Source organism: Rosa chinensis, chromosome 5 (genome assembly GCF_002994745.2).
Source record: "Rosa chinensis cultivar Old Blush chromosome 5, RchiOBHm-V2, whole genome shotgun sequence".
Classification (NCBI taxonomy): Eukaryota; Viridiplantae; Streptophyta; class Magnoliopsida; order Rosales; family Rosaceae; genus Rosa; species Rosa chinensis.
The window spans coordinates 17576382-17589581 of NC_037092.1; the positions used below are offsets into that span (position 1 = coordinate 17576382).

General features: G+C 44.2%; 2 long non-coding RNA genes across 2 annotated transcripts; both read right to left on the reverse strand.

Annotated features, from left to right (window-relative positions):
* Positions 1–7621: 7621 nt before the first annotated feature.
* Positions 7622–8237, reverse strand: LOC112164466. Its single transcript, XR_002922332.2, has 3 exons — positions 8108–8237; positions 7841–7918; positions 7622–7742 (listed from the first exon to the last, which is right to left on the reverse strand). It is a non-coding gene; the product is annotated as an uncharacterized LOC112164466 (long non-coding RNA).
* Positions 8238–9967: 1730 nt separating this feature from the next.
* LOC112168149 lies at positions 9968–12410 on the reverse strand. The gene is made up of 3 exons (XR_002924085.2): positions 12262–12410; positions 11873–11956; positions 9968–10338 (listed from the first exon to the last, which is right to left on the reverse strand). It is a non-coding gene; the product is annotated as an uncharacterized LOC112168149 (long non-coding RNA).
* Between the last annotated feature and the right edge of the window lie 790 nt (positions 12411–13200).

A 13200-nucleotide genomic window follows, 5' to 3' on the forward strand; every position in this document is an offset into this window, starting at 1 on the left:
GCTAGCTGAGACTTCCATAGGTTTTTTTTTTTTACACTGTAATAATGAACTATTTTGGGTGGGGAGTCCCAGCCCTGAAATGAAATTTCAGAGTTTGACGTTTGTCATGATGTGTTTGTACCGCTAGAGTTTTGACGTAGAGATTTTTCTTTTGCCAAGCAATGAAACATTAAAGGAATTAAAATTGGTCCAAGTGCACCACGTAGCGGACGTGGTCCGCTGACGATTCCTGGCGTTGCCAGTTGCCCTCAGTGCTAGACTTGGTAACAATGGTTTGAATAATTCCTCGTTTCATTGATAGCTGACTGATCAGCGTTTACAAAAGAGGGGTAGTACCCGTTGGGTAGCTTCCCTTAGCTAAATATTGAACAAAAATTTAGCTAAGTCAAGATGCTCTTGGGTAGCGGCATGACTATTTGTAATAATACCGAAGGTGTTCGGTATTCCAAGGGTGGGTCGTTGTGACGCCGTCCTTGTCCATTAAGTAGAAGGTGCCTGGGCTAACGACTTCCACAATTTTGTATGGACCTTCCCAAGTTGGGCGAAGCTTTGTTGGCGGTGGAATGACTTCCTTCATTACCCAGTCCCCCAGTTGGAGGTTCCGGGCCTTGACTCTGGCGTTGTAGAAACGCGATACCCGCTGCTTGTTTTGCAGGTTGCATAGGTGGGCCCTGTGTCGCTTTTCCTCCAGGAGGTCCTTGTCCAGGTTGATGCCGTCAGTGTTGGTCTCTGGGCGGTAGCCCTCGACTCTGGCGATAGGTTGAGAGACCTCAATGGGCAGGACAGCCTCCGTTCCGAACATCATGCAGAAGGGAGTTTCACTAGTTGCGGAAGTTGGGGTTGTTCTGATGGCCCATAGAACCTCCGGGAGTTTCTCCGCCCATAGACCCTTTGCTTTGTCGAGTTTTTTCTTCAGCAGCCTTTTGATTATCTTGTTTGCTGCTTCGACCTGACCGTTGGTCTGGGGGTGGGCGACAGATGCAAAACTCATCTTAGTACCCAAGTTGGCGGTGAAAGAGATGAGCTCCTTGTTGTTGAATTGTGTGCCATTGTCGGTGATTATCGTGTGTGGGACACCGTAACGGCAGTAGATGTTCTTCCAGAGGAAGTGAATTACCTTGGCGGTAGTTATTGCTGTTAGTGGTTCCGCCTCTATCCACTTGCTGTCGTAGTCGATAGCCACTATGATGTACTTGAACTGGCCCTTGGCGGTTTGAAATTTTCCCATCAGATCCAGGCCCCAAGTTGAGTGGATCCATGGGGCGACGATGACCGATAGTGGTTCCGCCGGTGCATGCGGGATGTCAGCAAATTGTTGGCACTTGTGGCATGATCTTGCTACCTGGCGGGCATCGTCGCCGAGAGTAGGCCAAAAATAGCCTTGTCGCATTGTGCGATTGGCTAAGGATCTGGCGCCTGAATGGTTTCCGCATTCTCCGCTATGAATTGCTGCCAGAACGACCTTTCCCTCCTCTGGGGTTAGGCAGCGGAGGTTGGGATGGGTGAATCCCTGGCGGTACAGCTTGCCGTTCTGGATGTTGTAGCGGGTTGCCCTCCACTGGAGTTGTCGCGCCTTAACTTTGTCGTCTGGCAATGTGCCGTTGCGCTTGTACTGAATGACTTCGTCCATCCAGCTGGTATTGACCTCAATGTTGAAGATCTCCGCCAGGGTTTTTGTGATACTTGGCTTGTCAAGACATTCCACTCTTGTGTCCGCTGGACTCTGATGTGGCTGGGCGGTTGCTAGCCTTGCCAGTGAATCAGCCTTGGCGTTCTTTTCCCTGGGGATTTGTGTGATGTTATGAAATTTGAATTTCTTGAGGAGTGTCTTAACGTACCCCAAGTATGCCGCTAACTGTTGGTCCTTGGCCTGGAAGCTGTCATTGACCTGGTTAACGACCAACTGGGAATCACTGAAGATGTTGACGCTGTCAGCCCCTGAATCGATGGCGAGGAGTAGGCCGGCAATGAGTGCTTCGTATTCCGCCATGTTGTTGGAGGCTTTGAAGTTGAATTTTAGTGCGTATTCCACATTCAGCCCCCCAGGGCCTGTGAGGATGACTCCTGCGCCGCTGGCCTTGGCGCTGGCGGAGCCGTCCACATGCAGGTTCCAATCTGATTGTAGGGGAGCTGGCTCCTTAGCGGTGACCATTTCCGTCCCGGGCTCATTTTCCGTGCTGGGACTGGGCTGACGCTCAGTGAGCTCGGCGATGAAGTCCGCTACCGCCTGACCCTTCATGGCGGTTCTTGGCTTGTAGTCTATGTCAAATTCACTGAGCTCGATGGCCCACTTGCTGAGGCGCCCTGAATGTTCAGGGTTCTGCATCACCTGTCTCAGTGGTTGATTGGTCAGCACGTGGATTGTGTGCGCTTGAAAATACTGGCGGAGGCGCCTGGCGGCAACGATGAGTGCAAGAGCTAGCTGCTCTAAGGGTGGATACCTTGTTTCTGCCCCGTTCATGCCCCTGCCGGCGTAGAAAACTGGGAGCTCGTCCTGTCCCTCCCGCCGGACAATGGCGCAACTCACCGCTGATACCGATACCGCTAGGTATATGAACAGTGTCTCTCCTTGCACAGGGATAGAGAGTAGTGGGACTGCCGCCAGGTAATCCTTCAAGCCCTGAAACGCCGCCTGACATCCTGGGTTCCAGTTGATGACTTTCTTGTGAGTTGTTTTGAGGAGTTTGAAAAATGGGGCACACCTGTCAGTGAGCCTGGAGATGAATCGAGAGAGGGCGGTTAACTTGCCTTGGAGGCATTGGACGTGTACCTTATACTCAGGGTCTGCCAGGTCGAGTATGGCCTGCACCTTGTCCGGGTTAGCCTCGATGCCTCGTTCACTGACGATATAACCCAGAAATTTGCTGGCGGTGACGCCAAAGAAGCATTTTTCTGGGTTGAGGCGCATGCCATAGGCCAGGAGGATGGTAACTATGATCTTGAGGTTTGCCACGTGTCCGCTGGCCTTTATACTCTTGACCAACATGTCGTCCACGTAGACCTCGATTATCTTGCCCAAATGTTCAGCGAACATAGCATTCATCAGCCGCTGATAAGTTGCTCCGGCGTTCTTCAGACCGAAAGGCATAACATTGTAGCAATAGAGGCCCTTGTCGGTGGTGAAGGTGGTACACTCCTGATCGCTGGGATGCATCTTGATCTGATTGTAGCCGGAGAAAGCGTCCATCATGCTGAGGAGTTCATGCCCGGCGGTTGCGTCAACCAGCTGATCAATGCGTGGGAGAGGGAAACTGTCCTTTGGGCACGCCTTGTTGAGATTTTTGAAGTCGACACACATCCGCCACTTGCCGCTAGGCTTCTTGACCATGACCAGGTTGGAGATCCATTGGGGATAGATTACCTGGCGGATGAATCCAATGCCCTGGAGTTTGGCGACCTCTTCTCCTATGGCGCGGTATTTCTCCTCGTCGAAGGCCCTTCGCCTCTGCTTGATGGGATGGAAGGATGGCTTAATGGTTAGTTTGTGTGTGATGATTTCGGGAGAGATACCTGGCATGTCCGCATATGACCATGCGAAAACGGCGGCGTTGTCCCGCAGGAATTGAGTGAGTTCTGCGGCTACTTCTGGGTCTAGCTGAGCTCCTATGCGGACTGTCCGCTTTGGGTGCTCGTCAGAGATGCTGATGACCTTCAACGATGTTTCAGGATTGACCGGTTCCTTCCTTACGTATTTCTCCTCCTCATCCCTAGGATCCTCGAAGATATCTGGTGGCGGTGCCTGATTTCCTACCGTTAGGATTTCGTGGCGGCGGGTTGACCGCGCAATGGTGGTAGAGTAGCATTCTCGTGCCAGTTGCTGACTTCCCCTGACACAGCCCGTGCCGTTGGGTGTGGGGAACTTCATGAGAAGCATGTATCCGGCGATGATGCATTTGAGCTTGTTGAGTGCCGGCCGTCCTATGATGGCGTTATACGAACTGAAACAGTCCACAATTATAAATTCGGTATGTACCTCCGCCATACATGGACTGGAGCCGATGGTTAACCGCATGTAGTCAGAACCCAGCGGCTGAGTGATATCGCCGGAGAAGCTAAGCAATGGCTCATGGTCTTGTAGTAGTTTCTTGTTCCGCTTAAGGTTGTTGTAACAACCGCTGAATATGACATTGACAGCAGATCCGCTATCCACCAAGATTCTTCCTACTGACCATCTGTCGAGAATGGCATCGATCAGGAATGGGTCGTCATGGGGTAGATGTACTCCGCGCTCCTCCTCCTCTGAGAAGGTGATGGGCTCCCAACCAGACTTTGGGAGTTTGGTGGATCTCTCGTAGCGGATGTTACAGACTTCCTTTGGGTGATTGGCGCGTGCGTAACGCTTTCTTGCCCTGTGAGACATGTTGGTGATTGGAGCCCCGCCGTCGATGGTGTTGATGCGGCCCAGTGGCTCAATGTTGGCAATCACAGGTGGCGGTTGGCGCACCTTGAACTGATCCATCTTGCCGTCACGGTATAGGGTCTCAATGGTTGTTTTGAGAGCGTTGCAACTGTTGGTATTGTGACCGCTGTCCTCGTGGTACTTGCACCACATGCCGGTGTTTCTTGGCTTACCCTTTTTGGGGAATCTCGGTGAGGGTGGCGGTGGTATCTGATCCTTGCACTGATTGTAAATCTCCTCGTACGAGGCTGTGAGGACGGTGAATACTGCATACCGCTGAGAGGATTCCGTCTGCTTGTTGCGATTGTCCCCATGGGATTGGCGGTTGCCCTTGTAGTGGTTGTCTTTCTGCCTCTTGCTTTGGTAACCGCCCTGCTGCCACTCCCTCTTCTTGTCAGCTGGCGGTGCAGTGGGGGCTTTGCTGGCGGTCTCTTGATGGCTGGAGGAGGGTTGAGATGACTTTGTTGGTGTTGCTGGTGGCGGTGGGGTTTCTCCATATGTGATAAACTCTGCCTGGGCATGAATGACCGCCTCACTCATAAGGTGATCATACGCCGCATTTGGATGATTGTAGTTGAGGTGATAGAGGAATGGTCCCTTGAGGAGTCCCTGCTTGAAAGCCGCCGAAGCCATTGTTTTGTCGAGATCGCGGCACTGAGATGCTGCCGCTCGCCATCTTGTGACGAATGCCTTCAATGATTCGTCCCCTCCCTGTCTGACGCCAAACAACTGGCTCGTGTTGTGATGACCGGCGGACAACAAGATGAATCGAGAGAGGAAAGCATGAGATAATGCGTGGAATGAGTCGATGGACCCTGGCGGACACTCGAAAAACCAACTCATTGCCTCACTATCCAGCGTTTCGCTGAACAAGTGGCACAGGGTGGCGTCATCAAATCCCTTGTTGTTGGTGACCTTCTTGAACGTGTCCATGTGGACGAAGGGATCGGTCTTACCGCTATAATGTGACATTTTTGGGGTCTTTGCAAACGCTGGTCTGACGGCTTGCAAAATTGTGGCGGTGAATGGGCCTGGCCTGGACGCGAAGAGCGGGTTTGGGGCTGGCGCCGGGGTGCCTGCCTCCGCCAGGATTAATCTCCGTTCTAACTGCTGCATCCTCTCCAAAATTTGGGTGGTTGCGTCGCCAGCGGGGCCCGCTCGGGCGTTCCGCGGAGCGAACCCCCGCCCGGGAATGGGTAGATTACCCTCAGTCCTTGTTCTAGTCCTCGAGTGGTGGGTGCGCAGTGATGACTCCGCCTCCTGCTCCGGCAGTTGTGGGATAGGGGGTGGTCCCATTCCTGCCAGCTCAGGTGGGCTTAGCGGTACCTGCATTTGCACGATGGGTCTTATACCAGCGGTAGGCCGGCTGTGTCTGGTGCTGTGTGACTGCTCACTTCGTGCAGGGTTGGCGTTTGCGTCCAGCGTTCGCCTTAGCTCGTCGAAACGTGTCATCAGCGTGGCCACTTGGTTTTGGGCCTCCGCCTTCTCCTTGCGTTCCTGCTCGCGCTCCCTGTTTGCTTTGTGGAGGTCCGCCAGCGCCAGTTCATACAAGGCGGTGAGGTCCTGACCTGGGGGACGGCTGCTGCTTGGATTTGTTTCACCGCCTGGGTTGACCGGGGTGTTGAATAGTGCGCCATTGATGCTTACCGCTGGGCGGGCGGGTTGGGGAACGGCGGACTGGTCTGCCTGCTCCCCGATATTTCCCCCGCTACCGTTAGTCATGGTAACTGTGATGGGATGACCTTCTGTTCAAGGATTCCCACAGACGGCGCCAATGTTAATGTCTAAAAGTCTAGCGGTAGCTGGACCTTAGTTAACGCTGATCCGGCGGGCGGATAGATACCTTTGTTGTGAGTGGTTCCCGTTACCTGTCAAATAAAATACAATGGGCGTCAGAGGGAGACCGCGCCGGGCGGTCTTCAACTCTCCGATGCCTAAGTTAGTCAATGTATTTATGTTGACAAAGTAATAGTAGGTAAGTATTGAATGCGTCATTAATGAGGAGAGAGGAGAGAACCTTTTATAGGTGAGGAAGAGGATGATCTTCTCTTTGTTTTCGATGTGGGACTGATGGTGCTTCAGTTCCCAGTTTCAGTAGCTTCTGATGCCATCTTGACACGGCGCGTGGCGGCGCGTCGGCGGTGCTTTGGGGTTGATCCGGGGCTCAGGCGGTAACCCGGCTAACTGTCTTTACGCCAGTCACTCATATGGTGGGCGTTGGTACCCCTGGTGGTACCATGAGCGTGGCTCATTATAGCTAATTATGCTTGCAAATGGACATGCATGTACACCGTCGGATTCGAAATTGTCGTCTGTAATCTCTGGGCCTGAATCAGCCGATGACACAGATGCCGATGGAATCTCATCGGAAGCCGTCGAGTTATCTTGACCTCCGGTTGGAGATAGAGGTCCAGTGAGGTCCAGTGGTCACCGGCGACTCAGCGAGAGTAGAAAGCAGAAAGATGTCGAATTCGGAGATGGTAAGAGTTCGTAATTGGACGACGGCTTGGTGATGACGAGGGATTGAGAGAGATCGACATTTTTTGGGTTTGGGAATTCCGATTGGGGGATTTTGGGGCTTATTCGGTTCGATTTCTACTATACTGAAACACACAAAAAACTAACAATGGAGAGAATTGCAGCGGAGAAGCAACGATGGAGCGATGGTCAGGCCGCCATGGCTCTGATACCATGCTAGAGTTTCAACCATGGAAGAAGAAGAAAGAAGAAGGAAGGAGGAGGAAGGAAAAAACGCCGAGAAAACTAAGGACTACATTGTGACTGGAATTTCTAATTACATTTTTACAACCCTACATTCTCTTCATATACTAAAGCAAACTAAGTGAAATAACCAACACTCCTATATTACCCTTAACGCTAACACGGCTTGCTGGCGGGTGTTTGCGAGATAAAACCATGGCTCGCCTTCATTGGCAAGCCTAACATGAACACCTCAGATCTCAGGGATCACTGATTAATTTGTATGATATATCACTTCATTTTGGTTTCCTTTTCTTGTTTATTTCTTCCCAATAAATGATTTTCAGTACGGTAGGAGTTATATACAGTTGGCTTGCATAGTGCTTTTATCTAGTTGGGTAATCATCTTTGACGGTTGCCGTTTTCCCACCAAAAAGAACTTTATAACTGTACTTCTTTACGTTTACATCATTTGAAAACACGCATATAGTTTACAAGCCATTCTGATATTCGTCGTCCATCATTTTATTCATCAAACTTGAAATTAATCATAAACCCGGAGAAACAAAGCAAAAAAAAAATGATTCATTAAAATTTTTGCTAGATTTCTGCATCATGTCAAGGGCTCAAGGTGGGGTTGTACCTGACGAAATAACCAAGAAAAGAAGTCGGCATTAAAATCATAGTAAGAAATTAATGATAAACTTACGCATACTGAAAAAAAAAAAAAAAAAAAATTACCTTGACCATCTCCCGGTGTAGGAGGCTTTCGTACGTCGATTAATTTCCTTATGGCCCAATGAAACCTGCTGTTTTCTTCTGCAAGCGGATCAAGAAGTAGAAAGATAAATATCATTTTAAAAAATTGGAATGCCCGATATCAACTACGTTATTTCAACATAATCAAACGTACACTTAAAAAGAAAGAGCGACTAGAGAGTTCAACTTCTAAGAAAGAACTTACAATTGTAATTACTGATATATGTTAGTAAGTGGAGAGAAGCTTACTGCCTTTTGTTGTTGGGGAAAAATCAGCATACACTACTAGTGTATAGGATGCGAGCAATAGCAGTACAATGAAGGGTAACATGTAAACAGCAGAGGCCTTGTGAACCATTTTATGAACTGGTGTATGAAGCAAGCTATAGGTTTGTACCAATTTAGTTGTGATCGTTGCTAGCTTATATATATATAATGCGAATGATCTACACAACCAGTTATTAATTTCATTAGTCACAGTGTGGTATATTTAAACTGAGAATTAAATGCATTCCAAAGTCAATGTCATAATTTGGCTCTTTGCTTTACGTGAGACTAATTCAACTCCACTCAATAATAAACTGATCACATTCCATGCGAAATTTCTTATGTTATTCCCCGAAATTTGACTTTCCAATCAAAGTATTAAGATTGGGTGTAAACATATAAGGTGGATTATAGACCCGCGGGCGATGCGGCCGGTAGCTAGGTCAGCATTCTACTATGGTGATCCGCAGGGAGGTGTATTTCCACAAGTTTTGATATCCATCCTCGTATTCTTGCCTCTTGTATAGTCTCTTCAAGGTATTTTACCGTAAACTTACGTACTTTTCCCTCGTAAGTCGTAACCTTACGAAACAAGAAAGAGGTGAAGATATGAATTTCTTACTGCCAGAAAAATGAGAAAATTATAGTTAAAAGACCTTTACTCTATCCGAATATGACAGGAAATTATGTAATGAGCACTCTAATTGACTTGGAGTATCTGTAAATAGAAAATCAATTTATTTATTCATGAGTATTGCTTATTACAAGTGACGCCAGTTATAGGAATAACTGAGAGAAATAATCATTTGTATTATTCATTGAATTATAAATTTTACGCACTAGACACCTTTCCAGGTCTAATATCCTCTTGTTCCTCTATTGGTTGTGAAGCTCAGATGATGATGTTATGAGAGTGAGTTTAACCCATATGTGAATGTTTTGCACCCACACGGGCTCCAAATCACCCTATATGAAAATTTGAATTTCACATCAGAAAATGAAGAACTTGTAATTGTGTTTATAGAAATTTGGGCTTCACAACCAAAACGAGGCCAGACATGTTTTATGTGACCCAATATTAGTTGTCTAAAAGTGTTGAAAATGTGAATTCTAAATGAGATAATGAGGACTTTGCAATCGTACGTCCTTATAAGAATTTAGTCCTCTTTAACCCTTGTCAATTAGTTTTGATTGTGAAGCTTATATTATTTATCACACACATGTTTTGCACGTGTTCAATGGAATGGTTCTTAATTTAATGTATAGATTCTACTGTTGTGATAGTAGAAACTTCTCACATATATGATTTTATCGCAAAGGTACGGTAATATTGCTACTTGATATGCATACAAATTGGCAATAAATTTCAAGGTATGTAAAGACTAATAGAGGGCCACAAGCCACGCCTGCTTTTGTCTAACATATCTGACTTCATTTTAATTGGTTTCTTTCTTGTATGTGACTAGATCTGTCAATTATGATCATCATATATTAAAGAGTAATTCTTACATAACTTTTCAGAGCTTTGATGTTTTCTAAAATAAGTTTGGCGTTCGGCCACTTATCAAGTAGGGACATTTCAGTAATCATACTAGTTTTTATTCTGATTCAGGGTAAATTGTAAACAATATCGCTTATGATTAATATACAACATAACAAAATGATTCCTTCCGATACCAATTCATTTTCTCTCTCATTAAAGTTGTATATGATTCATGAATTTCTCCATTCCAATTAAGTAACGTGCCAGTAATATAAAAACTATTATGAAATTCTCCATCCATCATTTATTCATAATAAAAAAAACTTACGAATTTCTCCATTCTACTATTTTGACCCAAAAAAAAAAAAAACACTAAATGTTTTTATGCAAACAGTATTTCATTATATTTATGTCAGATCTTTTTTTGATCGGGTAGTTAGCTGTTAGTAACTCACACACCCATGCAGTGGTATCCCAGCACTAGGACACCTGCACCGACATTGCAGCGAAAGCCAGACTAATCTATTGCACAGCAGACGCACGAACCCAAAGAGTCCCTCAAATCTGCTAGCCACAGGATGGAGCTAGGATTCGAATGCTAGACCTGGGGGTTCTAGATTAGGCCGTTCGACCAACACACCACACCACGTGGTTATTTATGCCAGATCTTGAAAGAAAGAAAAAAAAAAATTGTGCTAGATCTCTGCATCATGTCAAGGTATGTTGCCACCTGACGAAATAATCAACGGAAAATGTCAGCATTAAAATCACAGTAAGAAATGATAAACTTACGTATATAGTATAACTTGCATGGTAATATAGGTATTGATCCGTTATCCGCCCTATTTACGGTTTACGCATAGCTCACGCGTACATACTAAATATCTTCATGCTTCCTTAATTGAGTTACTATCCAATCTATCATCTGAATGATCCATTTTTAGGTTTGCAATTAAGAATAATGCGAAAAAAATGGCAAAATATATAGAAACTGTTTAGCTATTAGAACATATTTATGATCACTTTTGTTTGTACGTATATAAAATTTTTATAAGTTGGGGAAGAAAACAAAAACCACTTATATCTTAATGAAAAAACAAAAGGGTGCAGTTATTGCCACCCTACAATTTTCTTAGTTCACCCTACATACATTTGAATTATTGAAAGACTATATTACTCAACCACAAAATGACTAGTAAGTATACTAAATTTCTAAAATACAAATCTGTAGGGAAAACGAAATACACAACTAATTAATTACATACAAAGACTACTTAATTTCTCATTGAATAAAATCAATCTTCAACTTCTCCACCCAAATTAAAATTTATTACTATTTTTTTGTCTTTTTGTTGCCTCCCCAACATTAATTCGTTATTCAGTTCACAAAATTATTAGTGTTAATTTCATCAAAATCTTTCTAATACCTTTTAAAAAAAAAAACCCCCACCCCATTCCCACCCTTGGTGGGGCTCGAACTCTTGACCTCTTATATATGAGACCAAAGCCTTACCACCCCACCAAACACACACACCCCATCTTTGCAATATCCTTTGTGAACATTGAAAATATAAATTTAAAACACAAAAAAACAAAAAATCAATCCCTTCTTCATTGCTTATAGTTGTTAACTTGCTAATCTTTTGACATGGATTGAAATAGACGAACATTGAAACAGAAAGAAAAAAAAAATGGAAGTAAATCAGATTATGATTTCATTAGGAAACTTTAATATATTTTAGTTTTTATTGGTATAAATTAAATGAGAGATTTTCGTTAATTTATTTATTTATTTATTTAGATATGTCATATAATCTGGAAACAGAAATGAGTTAGATAAGTAAATTTAATAATCAAAATTAATATGTAGGGTGTAATGAGCATGTAGGGTGAACAAAGAAAATGGTAGGCTGGCAATAGCCGCACCCAAAACAAAAACCACTTATATGACCATTTTCTTTATCAGTACTTCCGTGGAAAAATTTACAGTGCATTGATGCTATATCAACTTAATTATTTAAAAAAAATGCTATATCAACTTGATTAATGCATGGTAGACCAGGTTTAGACTTGTCTACCACCAATGGAGTTGGCCAATCGTTTTGTAATTAATATTGATCTACGGTTTGTATTGAAAATAATAATAATAATAATAATAATAATAATAATAATAATAATAACAATAATAACAATAATAAAACAACAATAATAAGAACAATAAGAACAATAATAATAATGATGATGATGATGATGATGATGATCACCTTGATCACCTTGAGGACCTCCCGGTGTAGGAGGCTTTCGTACGCCGATTTTCCTTATGCCCCAATGAAACCTACTGTTTTCTTCTGCAAGCGGATAAGAACAAGAAGTATAATGCTCTGCTTTCTTCAAAATTGAAATCTCAATCTCACTACATTATTTCACAATATATATGATCAAACGTACCGCTTATCTCTTATTATTTTCCCCAGAAAGGGCGCTGTTTAAATGAGCTAATGGATGTAATTTTAGAAAAATGAAGAGTAACTTGAGAGGAAAGGAGAAGGGAGATAGAGGGGCTAGAGAGTTCAACGTACTTCTAAGAAAGAACTTCAATTACAACTTACAAATGTAATTACTGATATATGTTAGTAAGTGGAGAGAACCTTACTGATTTTTGTTGCTGGGGAAAAATCAGAACACACTACTAGTGTATTGGATGCAAGCAACAGCAATAGGATGAACGGAATCATGTAAACAGCAGAGTTTTTGTGAACCATTTTACCAACTTGTATATGCAGCAAGCGATAAGTTTGGTCCAAATTTAATTGTTGCATGTGATCTTTGCTCGCTGCTAGCTTGTATATATAATGCGGATGATCGACAACCTTATATTTCATTAGTCACAATGGTATTTTTTGACTTGGAAATATTGCATTCCAAAGACGGTCATGATTTGACTCTTTGCTTTGCGCGCCGATGTATTAGACTAATTCAATTCCACTCGGTAACAAATGATCACATTCCATGCGAAATTTCTCATGTTATTCCCTGGAATTTGACTTACCATTAGGCCATGTTTGTTTCACAGAATCTGGACATTGGAAAAAGAAAGTCTTTCCTTTAGTTTGGGATGGTCAAGGAAGGGAAAATTATTCCCAAATGAAAAGAAAAAGAGGAGGAAACTGGTTCCCCCCACCCACCTCAGGAAATTGATTCCCCCCTGGCCCCACCCACTTGCAAAATTATATGACTAAATTATCCCTGCTCAAAATCATTATTTGATAATATAACTAACTGTACTTGTTGTTTGTATGATTTTTGCACTACCCCTGCAATGAAAACTAAAATGTGTATTCTGACTACATTCCTAGTCTTTCCAAACACTGGAAAGGAAAATTGCTGGGAATTGCAATTTCTCATGCCTATGGAAAGAGCAAGGAATTGATTTCCTTTCCTTTCCTTTCTGCGAACCAAACGCGGCCTAAAAGTGTTGAGATTTGGTGTAAACATAGAAGGTGGATTATAGACCTGCCGCCGCCGCCCTGCCGGCTATGTGCGAAGGTAGGTGCATTTCCACATGTTTCAATACTTATCTTCGTATTCTTGC